The sequence below is a fragment of the Cucumis melo genome, chromosome 10 (genome assembly GCF_025177605.1).
Source record: "Cucumis melo cultivar AY chromosome 10, USDA_Cmelo_AY_1.0, whole genome shotgun sequence".
NCBI classification, from domain to species: domain Eukaryota; kingdom Viridiplantae; phylum Streptophyta; class Magnoliopsida; order Cucurbitales; family Cucurbitaceae; genus Cucumis; species Cucumis melo.
The window spans coordinates 6,983,683-6,992,435 of NC_066866.1; the positions used below are offsets into that span (position 1 = coordinate 6,983,683).

At 33.2% G+C, this 8,753-nt stretch overlaps 1 long non-coding RNA gene across 1 annotated transcript; it reads left to right on the forward strand.

The window, feature by feature from the left end:
- The first annotated feature begins 4,394 nt into the window (after positions 1 to 4,394).
- LOC127151472 (uncharacterized) lies at positions 4,395 to 5,033 on the forward strand. Its single transcript, XR_007824461.1, has 3 exons — positions 4,395 to 4,441; positions 4,692 to 4,787; positions 4,983 to 5,033. It is a non-coding gene; the product is annotated as an uncharacterized LOC127151472 (long non-coding RNA).
- Positions 5,034 to 8,753: the final 3,720 nt, after the last annotated feature.

Genomic DNA, 8,753 nt, shown 5'->3' on the forward strand with positions numbered 1-8,753 from the left:
TTATACTCTTACAAAGGAAGAAAAACGATGTGTTTTGAAGACTTTGTCAAGAATAAAGGTTCCCAAAGGTTACTCTTCCAATATTGGAAACCTTGTGTCAATGGCAGATTTAAAACTTAATAGTTTAAAATCTCATGATTGTCATGTACTTATACAACAGTTGTTTCCTATTGTGATAAGATCGGTGCTACCGAAACATGTTCGTTATGCTATAACTTGGTCGTGCATCTTTTTCAATTCTGTATACAACAAGGTGTTAGATGCGCAACAATTAGACAAGTTGGAAGAAGATATTGTGGTAACATTGTGTTTATTTGAAAAGTATTTTCCCCCTTCATTCTTCACAATCATGATTCATCTCATAGTACACATAGTTAGGGAAGTCAAACTTTGTGGCCCTATATATCTTCGATGGATGTATCCCTTTGAAAGATTCATGAAAGTCATCAAAAATTCTGTGAGGAATAGATATCGTCCAGAAGGTTGTATTGCTTAAAGTTATTTAATAGAAGAAGCTATTGAATTTTGTTATGATTTCTTATCTGAACTTGGGACTCGCAAGTCACAAGATCATTTAGACACTTCAAACATTGGTAGTCGTTGTCCATGGGAGTTCCATTCAAACCTGAACAAGAACTTCTACGTCAAGCTCATCGATATATGTTGGAAAATACAATTGATGTTCAACCATATATGGAGTAAGTTTATTCATTGCTTTCTTCATTGTTTCATTGACTTTTATATAATTAATCTAACTATATTACAATGTTTGAATGATGACTACAAAGAAAACATATGAAGACTTTGCAACTACAATATCGGAATAAATCTAAAAATCAGAAATGGCTTCAAGAGGAACATAATCGAACTTTTATACATTGGCTACGAGAAGAGGTATAGTGTTGAACCTTGTAATTTAGTTATACATGTTATGTGTTGAACTTGAAATAATAATTCTTTTGGTAGGTATCAACTGAGCTTGAAGTTGGAAATAGTGGAGTTTCAAATAACTTAAGGTGGATTGCTCATGGCCTTCATCCTTTTGTTATTACATATAGTTGTTATGCAATAAACGGATGTCGCTATCACACAAAATCTTGTGAGAAGGATCGAAGTGTACAAAAAAGTGGAGTTAGCTTAGTTGCAAAAACAATGCAAGTGTCTAGTTCTAAAGATAAAAATCCTGTCATTAGAGATATGTCATTCTATGGAGTGATACAAGAGATATGGGAACTCAATTATAATACGTTTAATGTTCCGGTGTTTAAATGCGATTGGGTTCAGAATAGTGGTGGTGTTCGGATCGATGAACTTGGTTATATTTTAGTTGATTTAAATAGAGTAGGACACAAGTCAGACTCATTTATACTAGCAAGCCAAGCAAAGCAAGTGTTTTATGTTGAGGATCCAAGTGATGTTAGATGGTCAATTGTACTCACTCCACCACAAAGAGACTTTAAAGATAATGACGACGAACTTGGTGATACAATACTCCGATGTGAAGGAATACCCAATTATATGCCAGATGTCGATTTAAACAATGATTTGGATGAAAATATCTCAATGTACGTAAGGTCAGATTGTGAAGGCACATGGATACCTACATAATATTATAATGGTGTGTTTTCACAATTTCAAACAACTAGACCATAAGTTTATTATGTTCATTTATCTTATTTCATTATTTATTGTTTAAAATTTGTATATCATGCTAATTGTTTCTTCATTTTGATTGACAACCTTCGCATAATATAATATGGACGATCTTAATGAAGAACTTGGGGTCAGTGAGTTGAATGCAACAGTTGAAGAGATTGATACTAGAAATGAAACCCCAAAAGAGTTTAAGCGACGACGATGACCTATTATTATGTTGGGTGTAACTCGCATTAGAAGAAGTTTGGGTGACAAGAAGGTGGTGAGGTACAATGAAGACGGAGCACCTATTAGTGAGAATGGAGCCAAGTTAAATTCTTTCATAGGGTCTGCAACCCATTATCATGTCCCTATCACATATACGTCTTGGAAAAGTGTGCCTACAGAACTGAAAGATAAGATATTCACTACAGTTGAGGTATATATAACTTTAATGTGCTTATTATATTGATAATGTTCTTGCTGTATGGACACTTGATTAAGTACTTATAATTATTTAGGCAGCGCTGCATTCGTCATTGATCCACGATCTAGGAAAAACGTTCTCCAAACTGCAGGTGTTTTGTTTCGTCAATTTAAAAACTGGCTAACAATGAAATACATCATGCCGCATAAAGATGAACCACAATTCCTTCAAGTTCCACTTGAAAAGTATTCCTTCATTGAGCAAAATCATTGGGAAGAGTTTGTAAGGTCAAGGTTATCCGAGACCTTTCAGGTATGAATAACTTTTATACATGAAAATCATTCGAAAGAATATTTACTACTTTCTCATTAACAAATACATTTGGATATAGGAAAAATGACAATTATAACAAGATAGACGATTGAAGAACAAATACAATCATAGAATCTCAAGGAAAGGATATGCCAATCTTAAGGAGGAAATGGTAAGATGTTTAGATGTTTAAGGAGGAAACTCCCATTTTTGTAGTTTGTTCTTTCTTTGTTGCCGAAGAAACCTTATAGAATTTGGGATGTCTATTTAATATTATTTCCTTCTTGTTTGGTTTAATATCTGGTGTAATGCTCCTCTTTGCTTGCGGCGTGGGGGAGGAGGGGTTTGTTTGTTTCTTGTAAGGCTTTGTCATTTGAGGGGGGGGGGGGGTTGTTTGTTTCTTGTAAGGCTTTGTATAGTTTGTGGAGTTGCATAAAAAGTTGTAAGTTTGTTTCTTGTAAGGTTTTGTCTTTTTTTTTTGGGGGGGGGGGGGGGTTGTTTGTTTCTTGTGAGGCTTTGTATAGTTTGTGGAGTTGCATAAAAAGTTGTAAGTTTGTTTCTTGTAAGGCTTTGTCATTAGGGGGGGGGGTTGTTTATTTCTTGTAAGACTTTGTATAGTTTGTGGAGTTGCATAAAAAGTTATAAGTTTGCTTTATACCTAAAATGGAATACAAGCTAATATGTTTACCACTTGAACTCCATGTTCTCGAATGAATGAGGGTTCAAATGAAGTTTATGTTGATCGAGCTAAAATGTGGAAGAAAGCTCGAGTTAACAAACAAGGACAGTATGACAACGACGACATTCAGCAAGTCGTCCATAAAATAGTAAGTCACTACATGTAAATCACACATTTCAATTATCCATTACATAATCAATCATTTCTATAATTTACATTAAATTTGCTATCTTTTTAGGATGAGATATCAATGAATACAGATTCATCGTCTGTGAATAGACACTGTTCGAATGATGTGTTAATCCAAGCATTGGGTACAAAAGAGCACAACGGTCATGTGCGTGGGGTTGGTGGATATGTTACTCCGACAACGTACTTTCATTCAGTTAAGAAAACATCAAAAGATGAGACAAACATTCTAGTTGAGAATGAAGAACTCCGTAGGCGAGTTAGTGAATTAGAGACACAAATTCGCTCAAACTTGTTTACACCATTGTCTGCACACGGGAGTTGTTCAAGGCCAATAATGTTAGAGGGGATTGAAGAGAAGGGTAAGAGAATAGAAGTGGAATCGTTGGACAAACCAAAAGAGAATGAAAAGAAAGGGAAGGAGGTGATGAAGGTGAATGAACCAGAGTTGGACGTCTTGGAGGTATGTAATCCACTATTAAACTGAAATGTCTAATATTGTACGTCTTACTGAATGTGGATGTTCTTGAATTAGGAGAGGGACTTAATAAAAATTCCTATAGAAAAAGAAGTTGTATATGAATCGACATCAACTTTGCCATTAGCGCTGAAGTCGATACTCAGATATGCTGAGAAGGTAATGGAGAAAGATTCCAACATCACTTTTTCATTACCCGCTGACCTTTTTGGCATTAGTCGAAAGAGTTCTGTGCTTCGAGAGGATATCATTGATCTTTGTAACATGAACGAAGTCAAAACGTTTACATTGGTGGCCTATATGATGTAAGTCAATTTCATTCCTTTGCATCTAAATTTATGTATCTCCTCTACGAGTTTATATATTTTGTAGGTACTTGTATTCATCTGTTATTGGTTCGAAAGAAAATGTGATGTATGTCTTCGTAGATCTGTCCCTAATCTGTCCCTAATCTCTTCTGGAAACACACAAGAATCTTGAATTTGAAACTTGTGTAGTAGATTGATGATGTGAAAAGCAAACCAAGTAGTTCTTGCTCCTTTTAATCACGGGTAAGTTTAGTTAGGGTATCGGTTGCATTGACAATAAAATAGTACTTACATTTTTGTATAATTACAGGTCATTGGACACTGCTTTCCATAAATGCGTATGAGGATACAGTGTTTTACCTTGACTCGCTAAGGACGACATCAAAAGCAACTACAAGATATGTAACCGACACGTAAGTTTAATCTTTTATATGATGTAGTGTTGTTAATTCTAATGCATGTACAATATTCTAAGATATGTGCAATCTTATCTTGCCAAAACAAAGCAATAACGATATTTCACTCGCAAAAGAACATTAATAAAAGCAAGAAACAAACTTTATGGCGAACAGTAAAGGCAAGTATAAATATTTAAATTCATTGTATTTTGTAGATTACTAGCAATTAAGATTAGCTCGTTATTCTAATTTGTTGTTTTTATAGTGTCCACTACAAGTCGGGAGCACTGCGTGTGGATACTATGTCATGAAGTATATGAGAGAAATTGTAAATAGGGGAAGCATTGTCATCTCAGATTCGGTATGTTATATATCAAACTATTTCTTTTGTGGGTATAATAATTTTCATGAATACTAATTCATTTATTTTGCATGTCTACAAATTGATACACGAAAATCATACTCACAGGCCGAGTTAGATGAGGTGTGGGTTGAGTTGGTTGAGTTTTTGGGTTCGTACATATGATCTAGGACTTATTTGTCATCTCTGAAACAGAAAACTTTATTTTTTGTGGCTGATTTTTTGAAATGTTCATATGGAGGGGGATGGGGAGAAAGGGGGTTGATTGAGGTTTAGAGTTTAGGTGAATTGTTGATAGGTGAACTGTTCATATGTAGGGGTTTGCCATTATGAAACTTTATGTATTGGGGATGATATACTTTTGGGCTAGGTCAGTTAATTCGATGATGTTTAGTTCAATTCTTGGAAATCTGCTGAAATTGTCTATATATATATTGGTTTTGTAAATGATATATGAATATGATGCAAAGTTTTGGAAATGATATGAATGGATGATGTTTAGTTGCCATTTGATGTATATTTGTCGTTTATATGTAGTTGAATTCTTGGACCAATGAGAGCATAATACGAACAATAATATAAATAAATGACAATTAAAAAAATGGAAAATTGCTTGACGGTTCTGAAATGTCATGAAAAATAAATTTCTAAACGGTTCCCAAATGTCATGAAAAAGAATACTATTGACGGGTACAAAATGGCATAAACAATGACTTTCTTGACGGTTATTAAATGTCATGAAAAATGCACTCTTGACGGTTTTAAAATGTCATGAATTTTCGTATTCTTGACGGTTCTAAACTGTCATTAAAACTTATACTCTTGACAATTCTAAACTGTCATGAAAAATTGAATACTTGACGGTTATAAATTGTCAACGTTAACAATTCTTGACGTTTTTTACAACCATAAAAAAATTGTCTTTCTTGACACTGGATTCAACGACGGTTTTAAAACCGTCAAGAATAATCATTATTGGCAGTTTAAAACCGTCAAGAGAGTCAGTCTTTGTAATAGTGAATATTTATACAATATTCATTATTCCATAACGTACACATACAAAATTTATACAATATACAATATACAATTTATACACACAATCCAATATATATTTTTTAGAAACAAAAAAAGAATAAAATACATTATTTTTATCGGTAGAGACGACGAATGAAATAGGAAACAGCATGAGGATGGTGAACGGCGATCGACGACAACAGCAGACATGGAAGCACGAACGACGATGTCCAATGGCGGTGGCGAGCTCTCAGATCAATCCTCTCCTCTCTTTTCTTTCTTTCTCTTCTCCCTTTTTTATTTTCTTCTTCGTGTGTGTCTGTGTTCTGCGAATGCAAAACTAAATTGAGAATGGATCTCCCAAGGTAGCTCGAAAACATCGAAAGAACCCCTAACTAGCGATGTCGTCATTTATGGCATCGTTAGTTCGAAAAGAACTGCCCACACAATCACTTATGGCGTCGTGAGAACTACACCAAAAGCAGTCAAAACGTCACACATCTTGCGATGTTACTGAAGGGATGAAAACCCTTACACAACAGAAAAATTACATAACCATAACCATTTTAATTGGAACCTAAAAATACCAGTACATTGGCAAAACTTAATTTAATTATGGCTAGGCATGCTTTCAATAAATAAATTACAGAAAATGAAGAACTTACGCACGTTGACATCTCTGTATCTACAACACTCCAAAATGGGGCACCACCACTTGGAAACTCTCCTATTCTCTAAGTTGAGATTTGGTTTGTTGGAACCAAATTGGAAGGAATATTTTTAGAGAGAAAAAGTTATTTTAGAGAGAATTTACAGAAGCAAAAGTTACAGGAAAAAAATTTTCTATCCGTTCACCTGCCTGCCTTCCGTATAACTCCAGAGAAGAGGAAAAACCACCCACTTTTCCTATTTATTTAATTTTATTAAATTAATAATAATATTAAATTAATTAATTAATTAAATCACATTTAGTTAATATTTCATCCAAATCATATTTAAATGAATATCTCTCACATAACCTATAGTTCTAATTTAATTAATTTAATTAAATCAAATTAAACTAAACTATTAATCAATTCATTAATTAATTAATTACTAAATTAAATATCTTATATTTAATTTAATCAAAATTTTAATCATATTCAAATATAAATTTCTCTCATAACCTATAGTTTTAATGTGTATCATATACACATCAAATTTTAACCAATAGTTTCGATATGAATCTAATTCACATTAAATTAATATTTAAACTCATTCAAATATTTTATTCTCTCCTAAATTAATTTTGAATCATATTCAAAATTAAATTTATATAATAAAGTTTAATTAAAATATAAACTTTATATTATAATGTATCACCATACATTATATTAATACCAAAAGTAAATTTTAATATTTCAAATTACAACCAATACAATTAAATCTCATTATCTCCTTTACGAGCTAGGAAAGGGATCTTATGGACCTACAGATCAGAAGCTACAACGATATGAGATTAATTGACTAAACTCATTAACCACATTAATTAATATTCGTTAACTATGTGTACACTCCACTAAAGACTCACAGCTGAAATTTTCTCACTGTAGATATATTTCTATATCCACGATATAGACCAATACCAATAAGTTAGTCCTTCACAAGTGTTCATAACACCAGCTGGGTAAAATTATCATTTTACCTCTTGGTTACCTTCTAATCCTTAAATACTAGTGCTCCTCTAATGAACAACCTGTTTATGGTCCAACCACAAAACAGGAACCCCTCTTGTGCCAAGGTTATGGCCCTTTGTTCAAGTCCCAGAGATACCATTTAAGGGAACACTTATCTACTTACACTAAAGTTGGGAAGGAGTGAATTCCATCTTGTGTGATCATGTTTCCAGCTCCCCACTCGATCTTGTCCCCAAAATGATAAGCCTATTAAGTCGACAATCTGGCCACTCTCACGCATACAAATCAAAGGACAATCTCTCACAAACAGGAGTTCATAATACACTCAGGATTAAGACTAAGTTACTTAGGTCACCCTAATGAAATACAAACCTAACTAGTTAAAGGAGTTACATCTAGTGGTTACTATTTGTGGTCCAGTCTTATGCAAACTCATTGCATAGGATACCCTCACTCGCATGTCGCCTACATGAACTTATTGGATCAATGTGTTTGTATCAAATACAAAGTGAGCCATATCCATAGTATTACCAGGATAAGGTACCCAACCTTAACCCTATATTATAGACCCTTTAAGCTGATCTTGAACATTGATCCCTGTATATCTCTACATACTATTCGAGACTAATTAAACAACTTAGGATGTTAGTTTATTGGATTTAGGTTATTAAGACAAAGTTAATAATATAATCAATAACACTTATTGAAATTATAATAATAACACTTTATTAATAACGGCCAATGGATTATATTTACTATCTATGAGTTTTAAGACATAAAACCCAATAGTTACCTACCCCACGTCGGTAGAGGTTGGACCTCTCACGATGCCATGCAATCCGACATGGAGATATGGTTGTTAGAATTTTTTAAATGTTCCACCTTTACACTACTAGAAAAATAGGTTTTAATGACACTACTAATCAAGATATTGTGTCGTTAAAAATAAAAAAAAAGGTAGGGTGGAGTAAAATGTGTCGTTGAAAATATAAAATACAGAATTTTTAACACATTTTTTGCGTCGTTATTTAATTTTTCTTTACACAAATCTTATGCTTTTCATTATCATTATTACTATTATTTTGAAGAAGTAGAAAACAAGATTCATTCTTAGCACTAAACAAAATTCTTAAATATAAATTTGAATTTTAGGTCCATGGAAATGGTTTATTCGTTGGACCATACGTGCTAAGATTTCTAAATATTAAAATAAAAGGCTCAAGTTAGTCCTGAGAACGTTAGATTTTCAAATTTGTGTCTAGATTCCTTACAGATT